This window comes from Ovis aries, chromosome 1 (genome assembly GCF_016772045.2).
Source record: "Ovis aries strain OAR_USU_Benz2616 breed Rambouillet chromosome 1, ARS-UI_Ramb_v3.0, whole genome shotgun sequence".
NCBI lineage: Eukaryota > Metazoa > Chordata > Mammalia > Artiodactyla > Bovidae > Ovis > Ovis aries.
The window spans coordinates 263654217-263677122 of NC_056054.1; the positions used below are offsets into that span (position 1 = coordinate 263654217).

Sequence of the window (22906 nt, forward strand, 5' to 3'; positions counted from 1 at the left end):
GTTACATGATTGGCCAGGCAGGATGAGCGCATATCCTGTCTCTTTCTGGTAAACATGACTCAGGTCCTAGAGCCCGTCGTTTGGTCCCTAACACCTTGTAGTTCTTTTTCTGATCCATTTGTTATTTAGAAGTATATTATTTAATTTTCAAATATTTGGGTATTTTCCAGTCATCTTTCTGGTACTGATTTCTTTTTTTAAAATTTCTCTTTGGCGGTGCTGGGTCTTCGTTGCTGCGTGAGGGCTATTCTCTAGTTGCAGCATGGACTTAAGGCAGTGCCTTCTCTTGTTGCAGAGCGGGGGTTCCAGGTGCACGGTCTTCAGTAGTTGCAGCTTGTGGACTTAGTTGTCCTGTGGCATGTTGAATCCTCCTGGACCAGCGATGGAACTCATTGCCCCTGCATTGGCAGACAGATTCTTAACCACTGGACCACCAGAAAAGTCCCTGGTATTGATTTCTGGTCAATCCTTTGTGACCATATAACATCAGTCTTTTTTTATTTACTGAGATTCATGGTGTATCTTGGGACTTCCCTGTAGCTCAGATGGTAAAGAATCTGCCTGCAAAGCAGGAGACCTGGGTTTGATACCTGGGTTGGGAAGATCCTCTGGAGAAGGGAATGGCAACCCACTCCAGTATTCTTGCCTGGAGAATCCCAAGGACAGAGGAGCCTGGCGGGCAACAGTCCATGGCATCGCAAAGAGTCAGACACGACTGAGCAGCTAACGCCACCACCTTGGTGACTGTTCCATATACACTTAAAAAACAGTGTGTACTGTTGTTACTGGGTGAAAGATTCTATAAATGTCAGTTAGTTCAAGTTGGTTGATAGCGTGTAGTTCAAATTTTCTGTATCTTTACTTATTTTTTGTCTACTTGTCCTGTCTATTACTGAAGGATAAGAATTGCAATATCCAACCCTGTTGTGGATATGTGATTTCATTTCTTAGTTCTCTTGGGTTTTGCTTCATGCTTTTTCTGTTTCTGTTATTGGGTACATCCTTGGGATTGTTGTGTCTTCTTGATGAATCAACCCCTTTATTCTTATAAAAATTTGTGCTTTACCTCTGGTGCTTTTTGGTGACGTCTTTTTTACCTCATGTTACTATCACCACTCAGGCTTTCCTGTACTCTGTGCTCCTAGTTACATCCCGTTCCCTCTTTTTGACTTTTAACATGTTTATATTTGAAGTGGATTTCTTATTAGTTCTGGCAATTTCAGCTTTTTGGTTATGTTTTTGAGCCCTTTACAGTAAATGTAATTATCCATATGTGTGTGTGTGTGTTAGTGGCTTAGTCGTGTCCAGCTCTTTTGTGACCACATGGACTGTAGCCCTCCAGGCTCCTCTGTCCATGGAATTCTCCAAGCAAGAATACAGGAGTGGGTTGACATGCCCTCCTCCAGGGATCAAACCGAGGTCTTCCACATTGCAGGCAGATTGTTTACCGATCGAGCTACCCAGGAAGCCCAGTTATCCATATAGTTGGGTTTAAATCTACTGAAAGTTTTTAAGCTTTACATTTACATTATATTACATTTACATTAAATGTAATTATCCATATAGTTGATTTAAATCTACTTTCTTGTAATTCATTTTCTATTGGTCTCATTTTTCTTTTTTGATATTTTCCTCTCTTTCTACACTTTTTGATGCTGAACATTTCTTAATTCCATTTTTTTTTTCTTCCACTCTTGACTTATGAGCTGTGCTTCTTTGTTTTATCCCTTTGTGGCTGTTCTTGGTGTTCGATATGTAGCATCAGCTCATCACAGTCTGCCTTTAATTATATTACTCCACTCCACAGAATACAAGGTTCTCAAAACAGTGAGCTTCCGTTTCTCCTGCCTCATTCTTTGTGCTTTATCTCATACTTTTTACTCCTACTCATGTTCTAAACTCCATAATACATGGTTATCATTTTTTGCTTTCAATAGTCAATTATATTTTCTCTCATGTCTTTGTATATCCATGTTTGCATTTTTTGTTTTGTTGTGGGTCAGCTGGGTTTTGTTTTGTCCCATTAGAGAGCATGGGCTTTGTCATGGCAGATAGTTGAGTTACTTACAAGTGGGTTTGATGCCTTTGAGACTTGTCTTTTAGCTTTGCTAGGTCAGTTCTGGAGAACCCTTGCTCCAGAGAGAGTTCCATCTGGTGGCTGAGGCGCCATCCCTGTGAGGTCTCCACTGACCTCCTCTGACCACCACACATTCTGCATTCCAGCTCCTTGAAGCTCAGATATTTGGAGATGAGGCTGGGGACACTGGATAAAGTCATGGAGGCCTTGGAGGCCCATGAGGAGTTGCTGCCCTGATTCCTGTGTTGGGAGGGCAACAGAGGCGGTGAGGAGTGACCAGACTCTGACATGTCCTGAGGGAAGAGTCATGCTTATCTCCTGGCCGGAAGTGGGAAGTGGGATGCAAAAGAGCGAATTGTCAGAGAAGCCTTGAGTTCTGGCCTGAGCCACGGAGAGGGTGGCACTGTGGTGCTGGAGAAGACTCCTGAGAGTCCCTTGGACAGCAAGGAGATCAAACCAATAAATCCTAAAGGAAATCACCCCTGAATATTCATTGGAAAGATTGATGCTGAAGCAGAAGCTCAACTACTCTGGCCACCAAATGCGAAGAGTCGACTTATTGGAAAAGACCCCGATGCTGGGAAAGATTGAGGGCAAGAGGAGAAGAGGGTGGCAGAGGATGAGATGGTTAGATAGCATCACTGACTCTATGAACATGAGTTTGTGCAAACTCCAGGAGCTAGTGAAGGACAAGGAAGCCTGGCGTGCTGCAGTCCACGGGGGTCACAAAGAACTGGATACGACTTAGCAACTGAACAGCAACAACATGGCGAGGGTGGAACGGCAGCCCCTTGAGAGTGTGAGCTGAGGGTCAGTCTGGGCAGGGGGAACGTGGTTTAGCCTCTTGGACCTCAGTGTCTGGTAGACAGGCCTGGAGGAGCTGGCACATCTGAGCTGGGTGTGATGCCACGGCACTGGACCTTCAGTGTGGCGGGTGTTCCGCAGCCACAGACCTAATGAGCTCCTCCGTGGGTGGCGCTCCACAGCCACGGGCCCGATGAGCTCCCTTGGGAGGAGAGGACTGCGAACTGAGCCCTGAGGCCCCACCCTGGGGACTGGATTCCCTGGGAAGGATACTCGCGACTTGACACCACCAGAAGAGGGGCCTTTTAAGAAAAAAGAGGAGAAAAAAACACAAGAGCAGGTGGATGAGATAGGGATGAGCTTCAGGAAGGGAAGACAGGGCCTGGCAGTGTAATCAGGTATTTGCAGGACTGTCTCTAGGGGAAGAAGGCAGAAGGATTTCCGTGTGACTCTCTGCCCTTTGGAGCTTGCTTGTGGGAGTTTTGACTCTGTGGCTCTCTTGTGCAGACAGCCTCCACCTCCCATCCAGTACCACCCAAACCGGCTGCCCATGGCCTCCAGCCTTTACCCTGGCTCGGTGACCGGTCCTGGCCACACAGCCCTGAGTCAGGACCTGTCAGGAGTCTCACTTGCCCTTTAGTCATCAGGCCACATACACAATGATGGGAAAAAGAACCCCGGGAGAGGACATGGGAGCCTTGTGCCCAGACTCACAGGCAGCTACCAGGCCTCTGGGCCTGTCCTGTCCAGAGACCCCCGCCATCTTTGCTGAGTCACACGTTTCCATAAATGCTCCTGACAGTCCTGGTGGGGCAAGCAGTGTAAAAATGCCCCCCAAGTCTTGCTGCCCTGCGAACCATGGAATTCTCCAGGCAAGAATCCTGGGGTGCACAGCCATTTTCTTCTCCAAGGGATCTTTCTGACCCAGGGATCCAACCTGGGTCTCCTGCACTGAAAGCAGATTCTTTACCATCTGAGCCACCAGGGAAGCCCATTTAGATATTAGGAAACAGTGTAGAGAAGAGTTTTGTGCAAAGCATGGCTTTTCATAAAAGAGACAGGGGCTGCAGGGCCTGTCTTAGGAGCAGGAAACAGCCCCCACCCCACGAGGAAGGGCCGTGGAACAGCTGTGTCCTCCAGAACAGAGGACCCACACGACCCGCTCCCCCGCCACCACCGTACACTGGGAAGGTCTGTGTTTACCAAACTCCGTTTCAGAAAAATGTTCCCTTTGCCACATCCTGGGAGACAGTCACACAGAGGGACTGTTTTTCCCTTTTATGAGTAAAATAAAAGTTAACGGCAGCTACAAAACTTCCATGCATCTTTTTTTATGATGACAGCACTGTTTCTTTTGAAAACCGTCAGATTATTTGTCATTTTTATATGATGTGAGCAGATTAAACAGTGGGCTTTTCCTAATTCTGGAATACATGACTTTAGCCTCCAACCCGTGCACCGCACCCACTGGGTACCCCCACCTGCCGGTGGGGAGCGAAGAGGGCAGATAACCGTCGGAGTAGGGCCACTGCATTCTAAACCCCGTGATTAGAGCTCCCATGGGGAGGAGGGGTCCCTGGAGAGGAGGGACCTTTTCCCTTGTTGACTGAAGGCTGCCAGAGCCCCTTGCCGAAGTCAGGACTGAACGGGAAGCTGAAAGAGTTTCAGGGAGGGGCCCCAGTGCTGCCCCTAGGATGCATGGGCCGCGGGGAGAGGAACGCACGTATCGGAAGGCCAGCTACCAACCAGAGGCAGATGTGCTGTAAAGGCAAAATACACACAGAATTTCGCAGGCCCAGTATGGAGAAAAGGAATATAAAATGTGTCATGGATAATGTTTATGTTTCATGTTTTCTTATCAAGATGTAATTCACATAGCATGAAATCCTCCATTTTCAAGTGCACAAATTCTGTAGTTCGTAGCGGTTTCACTCTTGTCCCAGCATCACTGCCCACTGATGCCAGAATGTTTCCATCGCCCCCAGCAGAAGCCCCATAGCCAGCAGAAGCCCCATAGCCTCCAGCAGCTCCTCCTGTCCCCTCACCCTGGCAACCGCTCATCTGCCTGCCGTCTCCACGGACAGGCCTGTTGTGGACATGTCATATCATGAAGTATGGGGTCCTTCCTGCCTTCTTTCACTTGGCCTGATGTTGGCAGGGTTTTTCTGTGTTGCAGTGAAGGTCGGCATTCACCCCATCTTGTGGAAGAGCCACGGGGTATTTATTACTCACCAGCTCATGGATGTTGGGATGCTTCCACTTTTTGGCTACTGTGAATGATGCAACTGTGAACTTTTGTGGGCAAACTTTCCAGGGGATGGTACATGTTGAAATGAGATATTTTTGAGATAAGTTGTGTTAGGTAAAGTATATCAATTAAAAAAGCAAAAGAGCCTAGCCACCTTGGAGGAAGGGTCTGAGATAAGAGCGTGTGTGAACTAAGAACTCCCTTCTCCGAGTTAAGCCCCCTAACTTCAGACTTTCTCTGCAAAGGGGGCAGGCTATAGTCTCTGAGGACTGACACCCCAAGAAGGGTCCTCCTGGTAAGAGAGGGAGTGATGGACCGCCCCTCGGGGGGACGGATACCCACCGAATACGCAGTTGCCCAAAGGGATGCAAAGCGATGAGCTCAGCGCTCTCCTGTACCTGCTCCTCCACTCACATTTCCCAGCTTAGCCTTTGCTCCTCACTTCCCCTTCCCCCCGCTTTCCTGGGATCACCTCCAAGTGCCCTGCTGGCGCCCGAGTCTTTGTCTCCAGGTCAGCTTTGGAGGATCCCAGTCTAAGAAACAGGGACTGCCCACCTACCCTCGTTCAGTGGTCAGTTGGGTGAAGTGGCCTCAGGAAAAGCGAGCCGACCACACTGCACTGCCGTTTCCCTGCAAAAGCAGATGTCAGGATGCACAGTTCTGAGGATAAATGAAGTAATTCACGCAAACTGCTCAGCACGCCGCCTGCCACTCGGGGAGCACTCGCTAAATGGTGCTATCATTTAAAATGCCCTAAAGGGCATGTTTGCATGGCTGACTGCATCTCTCTGGAATTGTTGAATTTTAATAGAGCAGGAGTGCTTCCTAAGGCCTGAAACTACACACGGAGGTCTGGCTCGCTTTTCCCTTGCCAGTCAAGTTAACGCTTGACATTTGAGCACAAGCATGTTGCTTAGAAGCAATAATAATGGTTCTTAATAATATTTTCTATTTTTAGTGCAATTTCATGGCCCACAGCTCGGTCATCCTAGCCTTAGTCATCTTTACTTGCATTCTTTTGAAAACAAAAAGGGTTCAGCGTGTGAAATGAAGTGCTCCCACTCTCCTGTGAGGTTTCTGAGCTTAGTCCACTTCTGTTTTCCGTAGCTTTATGGAATCGCATGTTCACACAATCTGTGGGGTGGTCTAGCCAGCTTCAGGAACACTGAGGACATCAGTGTCAGCAGTGTGGCAGCAAACAGAGATACTGAACACAGAATCCGCACGTGATGGCAACAGAATCTGGTCCAGCTGGCGGGTGGTGTCCACGGGCTCCACATCCACAGATGCTGAGGACCGACTCAGGATACCAAAATCATCAGCAGACTTTGGTATCCTTGGGGGGCGGGGTCTTGGAACCCATCCCCTGCGAATACCGAGGAACCTCTATGTAGTACCTCCGGGAGGCAAACCGTTCTCTCTGCCTCCAGGCGTCTGTGACAGCCACACACCCCACGCATACGTCCATGTCTCCCTAACTGTGCGCTGAGATGCACACACGTGAAGGGTCCTCTGTGATGAACTTTGATGAAAGTGCGCAGCCACCACCCCAGCCAAGACAAAGAATGTTTCCATCGCCCCAGAAAAGATTCCTTTGTGCTTCTTTTCAAGTCAGTTCCCACACACCATCAGAAGCCTCTGTGTGACTTCTTTCACCACCAGCAGATTGCTCTTTCCTGTTCTTAAATTTCACGAGAATGTGCTCTTTTATGCCTGCATTCTCTCCTTCAGGATCGTGTTTTTAAGATTCACACATGTAGTTTATTTACTTTCTATCTCTGTTGTTGTTTAGTCCCTAAGTCAATGTCCATCTCTTTGCAACCCCATGGACTGCAGCATGCCAGGCTTCCCCGTCCTTCACTGTCTCCCAGAGTTGGCTCAAACTCACGTCCATTGATGATACCAAGCCTCTCATCCTCTGTCACAACCTTCTCCCCTGCCCTCAGTCTTTCCCAGCATCAGGGTCTTTTCCAGTGAGTCGGTTCTTCGAATCAGGTGGCCAAAGTATTGGAGCTTCAGCCTCAGTCCCTCCAATGAGTATTCAGGGTTGATTTCCTTTAGGATGGACTGGGTTGATCTCCTCGTGTCGCTGAGTAGTATTCTATTTCATGAGCGCGCCATAGCTGGCCAGTAATTCTCCTGTGGATGGACATTTCCAGCTTGGGGTTTAGCTGTGGTGAGCATTGTAATGTCTTCTTATACACACATTCATCAGTTACCTTGGGTAATACCTAGAAGTGATGCTAGTCCATATGGCTAACTGTTTTCCCAGGTGGCAGTACTATTTCATGTTCCCACCAGTAGTGTATGTGTGATCCGGTTGTCATATCCAACCTAACACCAGGCATTCTGAGTGTTTTTAATTTTAGACATTCAAGTAGGCGTAAAATCTTACTTCTTTATGGTTTAAATTTACATTGCTCAGATGACTTAATAATTGCTGAGCATGTTTTCCTGTGCTTGTTGAGTACTTGAATATCTTACTTTGGGAAGTGTCTATTCCAGGCATTTTGTGCATTTTTTAGACTGTTGTACTAGTTTTTATCACTTGTTGTTTAGTCACACAGTAGTGTCTGACTCTTTTGGGACCCTGTGGACTGTAACCCACAAGGCTGCTCTGTCCATGAGATTTCCCAGGCAAGATTACTGGAATGGGTTGCCATGTCCTTCTCCAGGGGATTTTCCCAACCCAGGGATCGAACTTGGATCTCCTGCATTGCAGGCATTCTTTACCACTGAGCCACCTGGGAAGCCCCAGTGTTTACCACTGGTTTATGGAAAACCATATATTCTGGATGCACTCATTTGTGAGATGTATATAGCAAATATCTTTTCCCAATTTGTGACTTACCTTTTTCATCTTCTTGAAGCAGTCATTTGATGAGCAGAAGTTTCTACGTTGATGAAGTCAATCACGCAAGTTTTCTTGATGTATAGTACTTCCTGTGTCTTCTTTAAGAATCCTTTCTCTACCCCAAGTCATGAAGATACATTTTCTGGAAATTTAGGGTTATAGTTGGTATATTTTAATTTGTGACCCCTTTCAAATTAATCTTGTGTATGGTGTGAAGTAAGGGGTTGACTATTTTTTTTTCCATACATGTATCCAGTTGTCATAGCACCCCGTTTTAAAAAAGAGTTTCCTTTTCCTTTGAACCACTTTGGCATGTTTGTTGAAAATTAATCGAGTCATGTGTGGGTCCCTTTCTGGGCTCTGTTCTGTTTTGCGCATCTGTTTGTCCTGACACCAAGACCACACAGCTTCAATTGCTAGAGCTTGGAATCCAGTAATCTTCCACATCTGTACTTCTTTGGGGATTATTTTGGTTCCCTGGGTCATTTTCTTTTCCCTACAAATTTTAGAATGAAGAATCAACTTGTCAGTTTCTTTCAAAAAGTCTTCTCTGAGTTAGACTTGGATTGCATTCAATATATAGATTAATTTGGGAACAATAACATCTAAGCAATATTAAATCTTCCAGCCATGAGCATGGTACATCCCTCCACTCAGCAAGACTTAGAGCTTTCAGGATGAAGGTCCTGCATACTTCTTGTTAAGTCTGTTTCTCAGCATTCTCTGTTTTCTAGCATAAGTGAGATCTTATTTAATTTCCCATTTGTTTGCTTCTCTTTTATAAAAACTACAGGAGATATTTGTATATTTTTAAAATGAATATTTTATTGAAGTATACTTGCTTTACAGTGTGGTGTGTGTTAGTCCCTAGTGCACAGCAAAGGCAACCAGCTCTATGTACACATATATCCCCTCTTTTTTGGATTCTTTCCCATTTAGGTCACCACAGAGCACTGAGTAGAGTTCCCGGAGCTACATAGTAGGTTCTCATTAGTTATCTATTTTGTCTATAGTATGAAAGGGAAAAGGAGAAAGATATACCCAACTGAATGCTAAGTTCCAGAGAACAACAAGGAAAGATGAGAAGGCCTCCTTAAATGAACAGTGCAAAGATATAGAGAAAAACAATAGAATGGGAAAGACTAGAGATCACTTCAAGAAAACTGAAGCTCAAAGGAACATTTCATGAAAAGATGGGCACAATAAAGGACAGAAACAGAAGCAGGTAAGGACCTAACAGAAGCAGAAGAGATTGAGAAGAGGTAGCAAGAATACCCAGAAGAACTATACCAAAAAAGGTATGACCTTTTGACCTGGATAACAATAATGCGGTCACCTAGAGCTGGACATCCTGGAGTGTGAAGTCAAGTGGGCCTTAAGAAGCATTACTACTAACAAAGCTAGTGGAGGTGATGGAATTCCAGCCGAGCCATTTAAAGCCCTAAAACATGATGCTGTTAAAGTGCTACTCTCAGTGTGCTAAGGAATTTGAAAACTCAGCAGTGGCCACTGAACTAGAAAGGGTCAGTTTTCATTCCAACCCCAAAGAAGGGCAATGCCAAGGAATGTTCAAGCTACTGCACAATTGCACTCCTTTCACATTCCAGCAAGGTAATGCTCTAAATCCTTCAAGTTAGGCTTCAACAATATGTGAACCTAGAACTTCCAGATGTACAAGCTGGATTTAGAAAAGGCAGAGGAACCAGAGATCAAGTTGCCAAAATTTGTTGGATCATGGAGAAAGCAAATGAGTTCCAGAAAAACACCTGCTTCTGCTTCATTGACTACACTAAAGTCTTTGACTGTGTGGATCACAACAAACTGTGGAAAATTCTTAAAGAGATGGGAATACCAGACCACCTTATCTGTCTCCTGAGAAACCTGTGTGCAGGTCAAGGAGCAACACTTAGAATTGGATATGGAACACCTGACTGGTTCACAATTGGGAAAGGAATACACAAGGCTATGCATTGTCCCCTTGCTTATTTAACTTCTATGCAGAGTACATCATGCGAAATGCTAAGCTGGATGAATCACAAGCTGGAATCAAGGTTGCTGAGAGAAGTATCAACAACCTCGGATATGCAGATGATACCACTGCAGTGGCAGAAAGTGAGAGGAACTAAAGACCCTCTTGATGAAGGTGAAAGAGGAGAGTGAAAGGTTGACTTTAAACTCAGCTTTCAAGAAACGAAGGTCATGGCATCTGTCCCATCACTTCATGGCAAATAGATGGGGAAAAATTGATACAGTGACAGACTTTATTTTCTTGGGCTCCACAATCACTGTGGATGGTGACTGCAGCCATGGAATTAAAAGATGCTTGTTCCTTAGAAGGAATGCTATGACAAACCTAGACAGCATATTGAAAAGCAGAGACATCACTTCGCCAACAAAGGTCCATCTAGTCGAAGCTATGGTTTTTCAGTAGTCATGTATGGATGTGAGAGTTGGATCATAAAGAAGGCTGAGCACCAAAGAATTGATGCTTTTGAACTGTGGTGCCAGAGAAGACTTTTGAGAGTTCCTTGGACTGCATGGAGGTCAAGCCAGTCAATCCTAAAGGAAATCAACCTTGAATATTCGTTGGAATGACTGATGCTGAGGCTCCAATATTTGGCCACCTCATGCGAAGAGCCAACTCATTGGAAAAGACCCTGATGCTGGGAAAGATTGAAGGCCAAATGATAGGGGTCAGCAGAGGATGAGATGATTAGATAGCATCATCAACTCAATGGACATGAATTTGAACAAACTCCAGGAGACAGTGGAGGACAAAGGAGCATGGTGTGCTGCAATTCATAGGGTTGCAAAGAGTCGGACACAACTTAGAGACTGAACAGCAACGATCAATACTGTGTGTGTGTCAGTCCCAATTTCCCAATTCATCCCCCACACACACCCCTTCCTCCTCCGTAGATATTTGTGTATCGACATAGGATCTTGTGACATTGCTTATTAGTTCATGATTTATTTCTGGTTATTTTACAGAATGGTAGGATTTTTCCATAGAAACAATCATATCTTCTAATAATAAAGACAGTGTTACTTCCTACATTCCAGTCTTTGGGGGTTTTATTTCTTTTACTTGTCTTATTGCATTGGTTGAAACTGCAATACAAGACAGCAGACATCCTTACCTCATTCCCACCATAAGGAATATGCATCCACTTTTTTACCGTTGGGTGTGACATGAGATATAGATTTTTCGTAGGTGTCCTTTATCAGATTGAGGATCAGAGTTCTTTTTGTCAAATGGTCTTTGACAAAATTCTCTGTTAAATTTTGCCAGATGTTCTTTGTGTACCTACTGAGATGGGTTGAGGAAGTTTCTTTTAATTCTTAGTTTTCTAAAGGTTGTTTTCTCAATATAAAGTGAAAAGTGAAAGTGAAGTCACTCAATCATGTCCGATTCTTTGCGACCCCATGGACAGTAGCCTGCACCAGGCTCCTCCGTCCATGGGATTTTCTAGGCAAGAGTACTGGAGTGGGTTGCCATTTCCTTCTCCATATATAAACAGGTGTTAAGTTTTGTTACGTGTTCTTTCTGCATCTACTGGGATGACATGATTTTTTTTTCTCCTTTATTCTGTTAAGATAGTGAATTATAGTGACTGATTTTCAAATGCTAAAACAGCTTTGCATTTCTGGGATAATTCCACTTGTATTCTCAGGAAGTATTCCTAGGAAAATATTTGGGAAGAAATTTAACAAGAGGTATACCGATCCTCTACTCTGATATAAGATGTATTCTCCTTTTATATATTGCTCTATTTTATTTGTAATAATATGTCAAGGAGTTTTTGTATCCATGCTTATATGGGATGTTGGCTTACGCCATTTTTCTTGTGATGTCTTTGTCAAGTTTTTATAAAATATATTGGGAGGTTTGCTTTTTTCTCTATTTTCTAAAAGGTTTTATGTAATTTGGGTATTGCTACTGCTGCTGCTAAGTCACTTCAGTCATGTCTGACCCTGTGCGACCCCATAGACAGCAGCCCACCAGGCTTCTCTGTCCCTGGGATTCTCCAGGCAAGAGTACCTATATTCATTTGTGTGTAATGTATTTCTTGATATGCTCAAGGTTAAGTTTATCATGGTACCTTTTTTTTTGATCTTGGGTTTGGTTTCCTGTTCCTTCTCTTCTTCCTTCTCTTGGATTCATTGGATAAATTTTGTATTCTATTTTATTTCTTCTATTGACTCTTTTACCTCTACTTTTTAGCATAACTTTTAGTTGGTTGTTATACTTCACTATGTATCCTTAACCTTTTTTTTTTAATTACAAGCTTTCTTTTTTTGAAGATCCAATTAAAAAAGCAAAGTTGTGTGAAAAGCACGAAGAGTTCCCCCATATTCCCTCCCTATACACTCACACAGCCTCCCTCACCATCAACATCCTGCCTTAGAGCTTTACATACATTGTAATCAGTGAGCAACACTGACGCGTCATTGTCAACCAAAGTCCATAGTTAATATCAGGGTTCAATCTTTGTGGTATACAGTCTGGGTTTTCAGATGCATGATGACCTGCATTCACCACTACAGAGTCATACAGAGTAGTTTCTCTGCCCTAAAAATTCTCTGTGCTTCACCTGTTCATCTGTCCTTTCCCCTGGACCCCTGGCAACTACGAATCTTTTTAATGTCTTCATAGTGTTCTTGCCTGGAGAATCCAAGGGACGGGGGAGCCTGGTGGGTTGCCCTCCATGGGGTCGCTCAGAGTCGGACACGACTGAAGTGACTTAGCAGTGGTGCCTTTTCCAGAATATCTATAGTTGGTATCATACAGTCTGCAGCCTTTTCAGATTGATTTCCTTCACTGAGGAAGTTTCCTTTATACCTTGTCATAGCGTCATAGCTCATGTCTTCTTAGTGTTGATTAACGTTCCATGAATATCCTGTAGTTTGTTTATTCCTTCACCTACTGAAGGATGTCTTGAGTGAGTCAAAGTCTGGGCCACTATGAACAGAGCTGCTGTAAACATTTGGGTGAATGTTGCCATTGGTTTTCTCCTGTATTTATTTCCTTCTTGGGTGCACTGGCTCTTCTTTGCTGTGTGCAATGAGAGAGGGCTGCTCTCTGGCTGTGGTGTGTGGGCTTCTTATTGCGGTGACTTCTCTTCTTGCAGAGCCACAGGCTCTAGGGTGCTCCGGCTTCGGTAGTTGGGGTGCATGGGCTTAGTTGCATCAAGGCATGTGGAATCATTCCAGGGATTGAACTTGTGTTCCCTGTACTGGCGGGTGGATTCTTAATCACTGGACCACCAGGGAAGCCCAGTCATTTGTCTTTTATTGATCTTGGATCCAGGATTCTTCTTCTTCTGCCTTCTTGTGGGTTTCAATTGTTTGGGGTAAATACCCAGGAGTGCAGTTGCTCAATCGTGCATTTAATTTTTTAAGAAACCACCAAACTACCTTCCAAAGTGACTGTACTATTTTGCATTTCCACCAGCAATGAATGAGAGTTCCTGTTGCCCCGTATCCTCACTAGTATTTGGTGGTGTTGGTGTTTTTGATGTGGGTTTTTGGTTTTTTTGTTTTTTTTTTTTTTGCTATTTTTCAATTCTAATAGGTGTGAGTGATATCTCATTATGGTTTTAATTTGCACTTCCCTGATGCTATTGAGCATCTTTTCATATGTTTACTTGCCACATGGATATCTTTTTCCCTTGAACTGTCTTTTCAGATCTTTGCCCATTTTTAAATCATCCTTAACTTTTTAGTCTATTTAAAATTAACGTTGTACCACTTCACATAAAAAGTAAGGACTTTGCAACAGTAGAATTCCTCCCCACAACCTTTGAGCTATTGCCACAGTTCACTTTCAGTTCAGTTCAGTTCAGTTCAGTTCAGTCGCTCAGTCGTGTCCAACTCCTTGCAACCCCATGAATCACAGCACGCCAGGCCTCCCTGTCCATCACCAACTCCTGGAGTTCACTCAGACTCACGTCTATCAAGTCAGTGATGCCATCCAGCCATCTTATCCTCTGTCGTCCTCTTCTCCTCCTGCCCCCAGTCCCTCCCAGCATCAGAGTCTTTTCCAATGAGTCAACTCTGCATGAGGTGGCCAAAGTACTGGAGTTTCAGCTTCAGCATCATTCCCTCCAAAGAAATCCCAGGGCTGATCTCCTTCAGAATGGACTGGTTGGATCTCCTTGCAGTCCAAGGGACTCTCAAGAGTCTTCTCCAACGCCACAGTTCAAAAGCATCAATTCTTCAGCACTCAGCTTTCTTCACAGTCCAACTCTCACATCCATACATGACGTCTATGCTATACACTGAATGCTTGTGTCCCCCCCAAATTCACATGTTGAGATCCTAACCACCAGTGTGATAGCATTTGGAGGGGGGGCCTTTGGACGCTGAGTAGGTCATGAGAGTGGAGCCCTTATGAATAGAATTCAGTTCAGTTCAGTTCAGTTGCTCAGTCATGTCCGACTTTGCGACCCCATGAATCGCAGCACGCCAGGCCTCCCTGTCCATCACCAACTCCTGGAGTTCACTCAAACTCACGTCCATCGAGCCAGTGATGCCATCCAGCCATCTCATCCTCTGTCGTCTCCTTTTCTTCCTGCCCCCAATCCCTCCCAGCATCAGAGTCTTTTCCAATGAGTCAACTCTTCACATGAGGTGGCCCAAGTACTGGAGTTTCAATGAACAGGATTAGTGCCCTTATAAAGGAGATCCAGTATTCTTGCCTGGGAAATCCCATGGACAGAGGATCCTGGTGGGCTGCAGTCCACGGGGCCACAAAAAGTCAGACATGACTTAGCGACTAAACAACGAAAGAGACCTCAGAGAGCTCCCTCGTCCCTTCTGCCCTGTGAGGACAGTGGAGCAGTGGCCATCTATGTGCCTGGCAGTGGGCCCTCCCCAGACACTGACTCTGCTGGTGCCGTGATCTTGGACTTCAGCCCCAACACTGTGAGAAGCAAATGTCTGTTGTTTACAACCCACTGAGTCTCTGGGCGTCTGTTCCAGCAGACGGAGCAACTAAGACAATTTACATCCATTATAAACTCCATAATACAGTATTGAGATTTTTAAACAGCCAGCTGTCTTTTGAAGAAATGATTAAAAGAAACTTAAAGATAATTTTTTTTGCCAATTCTGCTGCTTTTTTCCTTTTCCTGTAGATTCCGACTCCTGAGTAGTGTTACAGCCCTTCAGCCTGAAATCTTTCTTTTTTCTTTTAACATTTCCTGAAGTACAAAGTGCTAGTGACTAATTCTTTCAGCTTTTGCCTCTCTGAATTTGCCTCTGTTTTGCCCTCATTTTGAAATCTTTTTCAGGGTATAGGTTGCTGCAATCAGGGTTTTTTTTTTTTTTTTCTATTTAGAAGGAGTCTAAAGATGTCCATTTTTTTTTCTGGCTTCCACTGTTTCTGGTGAGAAGTCAGCTTTTATTGTTTCATTTTGTTGTTATTGTTCAGTTGCTCAGTTGTGTTCAGCTCTTTGTGATCCCATGGACTGCAGCATGCTTCCATGTGGGCAGGACAGCCAGCTGCCCTGTCCTTCACCGTCTCCCTGAGTTTGCTCAGACTCGTGTCCATTGAATCCATGACGCCATCCAGCCGGCTCATCTTCCATCATTGTTCCCCTGCAAAGGTGTCCCGTTTCTCTGGACACTTTGAAGGTGTTTTTCCTTTATCCGTGGGCTTCAGCACTTAGACCCTGCTTTGCCCTCATTTTCTTCTGGCTTATCCTGCTTGGTGTTCTTTGTTGAGCTTCCATGGTGTATAAATTTGTTTCCATTAAATTTGTAAACATTGCCACAATTATTTCATGAAGCGTATTTAATGCTCCATTCTCTCCCCTTTCTTTCTGAGACTAGTTACATGTAGTTAAAACATTTGTTCTTATCCCTCAAGTGACTGGCTCTGTTATTTTTTTAATGTTCTTTTCTTTCCGCTCTTCAGATTGGAGAGTTCCTGATGATGGATCCTCAATTTCCCTGACTGTTCTTCTTCAAACTGCTATAAGCCCATCCATGATTTTTTAATGTCAGATATATTTTTAAATTCAACAATGTCATGTTCTTGTTTATAGATTCTCCTCTTAAGATCCCCTATCTGTTTACCACTCACTAGAATCTTTGCGTTTAGTTTTTGGGTGTACTGCATGCTCAGTCACGCAGTCCTGTCTGACTCTTTGTGACTGCATGGACTGTAGCCCACCAGAGTCCTCTGTCCATGGAATTTTTCAGGCAAGAATATTGGAGCTGATTTCCATTTTCTCCTCCTAGGGATCTTCCCAACCCAGGGATAAAACCCCCACCTCCCATGTTGGCACGCAAATTCTTTACCACTGAGCCACCTAGTTGGCCAAAAAGTTCTTTTGTATTTTCCCATAAGATGTTATGGAAAAACCTCCATGAACTTTCTGACTAACCCAATACTTATAATTGCCACATGAAAGGCAATTATAAGTACATGCTCATTTCAACCTCTGTGTCATCTGGGGTTTTTTTATTTTTAATTTATCTTGTGCAGCCTCTACAATTATGCAGCAGATGGGGGAGAACCTTTGGTTCTGCTCAGTTTCTGATAGAGTTTTGCAAGAGTCCTCCTGTCAGTCCTCCTGTCAGATGAGGCCTCCATCATCCATCACCTTCTTCGATCAGAGTTGACCCTAAGAGACTTCTTGCTGACACCCATCTTCTGGGGTCATTTTGCACACCGTCAAAGCCCAGACACAGTGGTCCAGGGTGGACTCCCTGTGGCCTCACCGTAATGCTACTTTCCCACAGGGTGTCCTATCACCAAGACACATGAGGTTATCACATAATGGACAAAGTCCCGCCAGCATGTACCGTCAGTCAGCGGCTACTTCTCAGCTTCAGATTCCTCTGAGGGTGTCCTTCTCTCTCAAAAGTCCACCCCCCTCATCACACCATGGTGGCAGAGGGCGGGGGAATGTTCTCAGAGAGGAGGCCAGTATGCAGAATGTCTTTGCCCTCATGGGTCAGCGAGACACTGCCCATCTTCATTTTTTTTATGTTGATGCCTTTTAACTTTTATTGTTAATTTATTTTATTGGCGTATAGTTGCTTTACAGTGCTGTGCTAGTTTCTTCTGTGTATCAAAGTGAATCAGTCACATGTATACTATATCCCCGTTTTCTGGATTTCCTTCCTATTTAGGTCACCGCAGAGCATTGAGTAAAGTTCCCTGTGCTCTACGGTAGGTTCTCATTAGTTACGTTTTTTCTGCATAGTAGCGTATATATGCCAGTCTCAGTCTCCCGTTTCATCCCACCCCACCTTCCACCCTCGCTGTGTTGCAAATAAGTTCATCTGTTTTTATAGATTCCACACATATGCATTAATAGACAATATTTGCTTTTCTCTTACATTTTTAGTGATAAAAGGTACAATTCACAAAGAAGATAGACATCATAAACTATTAGACACTTAAGAACAGAGAAACAAAGGTACATAAAGCAAAAATCAGAAGAAATATAAGGGAAAAGAAAAAGATATATAATCACAGGCGACACTGCCTGTCTTTGCAGCCCACGTGGGAACATGCCTGGGGTGCACCAGGGGGTCTGGCCGAGTCACACCGAGGCTTTCTCGCTACATCAGCAGCCGCTTCAGGCTCTTAGGAGCCTTACATGATCAGCATGTACAAACCATTCAGAACAGTGCCTGGAATCTAGGAAGTGCTCCATAAAGACGGCCGTGGTTGTTGCAATCATGAAACAATAAAGTTGCATTGCTGTCTGTCCCAGGAGCTACTCCCTCTGAGACATTTTTCTCAAAAACTGAGCCTAAAGGGAGAGGAGGGCAAAGGGAGGAATTGTGCCCAGACATCTGAGGTCAGACTCAGCTATGCAGAGCTCGAATCCCAGCTCCAGAACGGAAGGGGACACAGTCCAGTTCCTGCCGCCGAGGGCTGGCGGGTCTGCAGCGAGCCTGCAAGGGCTCAGCCAAGACAGCTATGTAGGAGACACTCTCCCCACATCAGATACGGTCGCCAGGGCCCCAGGGTCCCCTTCGCTTTCTTTGTCTCATCAGAATGGCTACCAGGAAGTGAAAGCATCTAGACGAAGCCACACTGAGCATCGCCTGGAACATCCCTTTGGCCGCCAATAGCCGAGGGTGATTTCTTGGCAGGACAAACAGAGGAAACGGTGCTTGTCCCTTTAAGCAGGGAGGCCAGGCCACTGTTCATCATCCCACTTTATTGTGCTCCTGGGCTGTAAAGGAAGCGCCCTCCTTCTGCTCTTTGTTTTATGACCTCCATAAACAGCGAATTGCCATGACTGTGCCCGGGGCTAGAATGGCCTCGCTGGCTGGAGGGGCCAGGAGAGCAAAAGTGGAGCAGAGGTGAGTCCCCCCCCTTCTTCCCTGGAGAGGGGCAATGCCACCCTCAGAAGGAGGGGTGGGAGGGGACAGACAGGAAGTCCCCTCCCGGCCCTACCTACACACAGCTCTGGAAATAAATGCACCCCCAATATTCAGGGTCTCAGATGGGGGTGATTTTCTCTAATGCAAAAGCAAAACGTGCCCTTATGAAGGAATATCCATGTTTTTAGAAAAAGCTTTGGGAGGGAGTCAGTTAAGTATATTTTTTGAAGGGTGCTCAGGGCTTTGGGTGAGACGGATAAAGTGAGACAGTTTGTGCATCATACTGACAGCATGGAGACACAGTAAAAATATTGTGCAACACTTATACAGATGTATCAGGAGAGACTGGGACTCACGGTGGACTCCAGGCAGCACACACGTGCCCACAGGTGTTACTCATGACGCTGTTGGGGGTTGAGTTTCCAGAACCCGTGCTGATGTCCCCAGGCCGCCTCCCTGCAGACACAGGTGTGGGGCCAGAGTGTTATTAGGGCTGTGGTTGTCTCCCATTTGCCCTCAGGAAGGATGGTACATGTGCCAACCAGCCTGGGTGTGCGGAGGATGGAGGAATGGCCATGGACAGTCCAGCGTTCTGTCCACTGTTCTGTGCCGCCCAGCACGGCATGGAGAGAGCAGTACCTGTCCGCTGACTGGCCTAGCTGGCCAGGGCATCGCCTTCAGCTGACCTCTGAAGTAGGAATTGGAGGGTTTGGCTGTCTTGTCAATCAGTTAAACCTGACTTTTATGCCACTCTGCGCTGCAGATTTGTCTGAAGCAAACAATTCCTGGAAGGGCTGGGAGAGGCGGAGGCGGGTTCCTTGAAGCGTGCACAGCAGCAGAGTCGGGCAGCAGCCTCTGGCACCGGGGGAAGGCAGGCATGGATGCTGTTCTGGCCACTCACGGGGGCAGCTGAAGAAACACCATGGGGAAGGGTACCCATCCTGCCAGCCCACAGGCAGAGTCCTGCCCACAACCCCCACTGGGCAACTCTGCACCAGTCTCCAGGGGGTGGGCTGCTCCTGATCCCTCAGTTCTGGCCCAAGTCAGGTTGAGGGCCACCCTGATAGAGAGCCACAGTCTGGAAATATCCATAAAACCCATTTCAGATGCTGCCAGACTGCAAGATGGTTCTGGAACTAAACGCAACTGTTCCGTAATAGGTGGGAGACTCTGCTAGCCCCAGCATCTACCCAGCAGGGCCAGTTACCCAGGAGGTCAGCGGACGAGGCCCCCAGCATATTTAAGCCAGTCCTGTCTAGGTGTGAGCAGGGAGAGAGCAGCCCAGACCTGCAGAGGCTGGTGACGAGACCTCTGTGCTGACGGCTGACCGTTTGGCCTTCATTAAATCTTTGCCTTAGTTAAAGCCGTGGGCACTCATTAAATCGTGGTGAGCTTGGAGTAGCATCCTAGACATTCAGTAGCATGTCCTAGACCTGGGGACACTTCTGATGATACGTCAGCTGTTCTCACGGAGCAGAGTCTTCTCTGGAGAACACGTGGGTCACCCGTGGCCGTGGGCCGCCTCCGCCGCAGCCTCCATTCTGTGAACCAGCAGGCATTCTGCTGACTCCTGTTCTCTCAGTCTTACTTTCTCTCTCGGTTATCTCAGAAACTTCCAAAGGCTTTTCAACAGTCCAGTAGGACACCAGCATGACCCCTCGCAAAGACCCCCAGTCATGTCCAATCTTGAACTGCCAGCATCCCTGGTGTGGATGGTTATTTTATTATTATTATTTTGACAACAATGACATTTTGTGTTGGGGCATAGCCAGTTAACAATGTTGTGATAGTTTCAGGTGAACAGTGAAGGGACCCGCCATATGTATACATGCTTCCATTCTCCCCCACCTCCCATCCAGGCTGGCACATGCCGTTGAGAAGAGTTCCATGTGCTATACAGCAGGTCTTGTTGGTTATCCATTTTAAATATAGCAGTGTGCACATGGTCTTCCCAGAGTCCTCAACTATCCCTTCCCCCACCCCGGCAACCATGAGTTCGTTTTCTAAGTCTGTGAGTCTCTTTCTCCTTGGTAAGTTAAGTTCGTTTGTATCATTTCTTTTTAGAGTCTCCATATGCGGGATGCCATGTGACATTTCTCCTTCTCTGTCTGGCTCACTTCACTCAGTATGACACTCTCTAGGTCCACTCATGTGGCTGCAAATGGCCTTATTTCATTCTTTTTAATGGCTGAGTAGTCTTCCACTGTGTGTGTATATATATATATACACCCCACCTTCTTTATCCATTCCTTTGTCGATGGACATTTAGGTGGTTTTAATGTCTTGGCCATTGTAAACAGTGCTTCAGTGAACATTGTGGAGAATGTATCTTTTCGGGCCATATTTTTCTCTGGATATATGCCCAGGAGTGGGATTGCAGGGTCTTATATTAGCTCTGTTTTTAGTTTTTTTAAGAACCTCCATACTGTTCTCCATAGGGGCTATACCAATTACATTCTGTGGCTGCTTATTCTTAAAGCTATCTAAAACTCTCAAAGCAGAAGCACTTGAATATACTTTAATTTTTAAAATTCTGTATATGCCACGCAGTGTCTAGCAAAGAGTGGGTTTCCTACAAGTGGCGCTAGTGGTAAAGAACCCACCTGCCAATGCAGAAGAGATGGGGGTTCGATCCCTGGGTTGAGAAGAGCCCCTGGAGAAGGAAATCGCAACCCACTCCAGTATTCTTGCCTGGAGAATTCCATGGACAGAGGAGCCTGGTGGGCTACAGTCCATGGGGCCGCCAAGAGTCAGACATGACTGAGGTGACTTAGCACGCACATACATACTGTCAGCTTTTCCTGATACAGTGTGGTTTGGCCACCAAAGTTGGGACTGACTCATATATGCAATTGAAAACTACTTGTTGCCCCTAAATCCAGGAATTAAGGGCTACCCGAGGCTTCCAGAGGCCCTGGGGAACTGAAAAGCACCTTCAGGACACTGTAGGAAGGATGCTGCGGCTTCTCAGCCTGGACATGGTTCCCTGCCCCCCCCCCAGAGTTCAGCCTGTCACCCCAGGGACCCTGAACACACCAGGGAAGGCACTCAAAGCAAGAGAAGGTTTCAGAGAGCCCGTAGCTGCCAGCAATCCTCAGTGATAGAACAGCTGCTCAGTGACCATTAGTGATGGAACAACACCTGTGGATGCCAGGGTCCCTTAGTCATGTTTCAACACCTATGCCTGCTGCTGCTTGGAAGAAAAGCTATGACAAACCTAGACAGCATATTACAAAGCAGAGACATCACTTTACCGGAAAAGGTCCATAGAGTCAAAGCTGTGGTTTTTCTAGCAGTCATGTATGGATGTGAGAGTTGGACCATAAAGAAGGCTGAGCATCAGAGAATTGATGCTTTTGGATTGTGATGCTGGAGAAGACTCTTGAGAGTCCCTTGAACTGCAAGATTAAACCAGTCAATCCTAAGGGAAATCAATGCTGAATATTCATTGGAAGGACTAATGCTAAAACTGAAGCGCGGGTACTTTGGCCACCTGATGCAGAGCTGACTCACTGGAAAAGGCTGATGCTGGGAAAGGTTGAAGGCAAAAGGAGAAGGGGGTGGCAGAGGATGAGATGGTTAGGTAGCATCATCGACTTAATAGACATGAATGTGAGCAAACTCTGGGAGATAGTGGAGGATAGAGAAGCCTGGCGTGCTACAGTCCATAGGTAGCAAAGAGTCAGACACAACTTAGCAGCTGAACAACAATGGCTATTGGTGACCCTTAGTGACATAACAGCACCTGTGGCTGTCAGGGACCCTTAGTGACAGAATGACACCACCTGTGGATGCTGGCAACCTTTAATGACATAGTATAGCAGTGGTGACAGCTAAGGCAGGAGTGCGCACCACCGGCCAGGCTCTGCCCAGAGTATTCTACACACAATTTAAGTTCAGAACTCCCCTGGGAGGAAGCAGTGGCCTGCGGCAGGAATTCCAGTGCACTGGGGTGGGGCGGGGGAGGCACCCACTTCCTGAACAGGCTGTGTTTATGGATGTGTGGGTGTGGTTGGCCTTTTGCACAGAGGCATTTTTTTCTTTGCCCTTTCCCCTTACCCAGGAATGTAGATTGTGCAGGATCTGAAGAAGCAGCTCTGGGCGAAATTACAGAGATGGCAGCAGAATAAGTGCCATGACCTGGGCACCGGCACCCTGGGGCTCTCTCCCTGCCAGCTTACCTTTGTGCCTGTGCCCTTTCTGAAGACATCAGATTTGTTGACATGGGTGGCACATGGGCTGAGGTGTAGCTGTTACATGGACCGGCATGTGAATATCTGACCCTTGAATTCAGCCAGGAAAAGGAAGGTATGGGATGAAGTGCTTGAAGTAGAAATTAAATTTCAGCATCAAAATCCTGTGGTTAAGACTTCCAGTGCAGGAGGTGCAGTTAGAGCCCTGGTCGGAGAGCTAAGATCCGACACACCTCTCAGCCAAAGAATTGAAATGTAACACAGAAGTAATACTATAACAAATTCAATGAAGACTTAAAAAATAGTCCACATCAAAAAAAAAAAATCTTAAAAAAATCCTGTAATGTTCAAAGGAGCCCACCTCAAAAGACAAGGGA

The 22906-nt window shown here is 45.8% G+C and overlaps 1 protein-coding gene across 5 annotated transcripts in view; it reads left to right on the forward strand.

Annotated features, from left to right (window-relative positions):
- PDE9A (phosphodiesterase 9A) overlaps positions 1-22906 on the forward strand; it is a 106642-nt gene that overhangs the window by 41893 nt on the left and 41843 nt on the right. Inside the window, exon 1 of one of the 5 annotated variants that reach the window (XM_060405851.1) lies at positions 18217-18315. The exons of the other annotated variants lie outside the window; for them this stretch is intronic. The gene's annotated coding sequence lies outside the window, so the exon portion shown is untranslated. Of the gene's footprint in view, positions 1-18216; positions 18316-22906 lie in introns of those variants that run through there. 5 annotated transcript variants of the gene reach the window in all.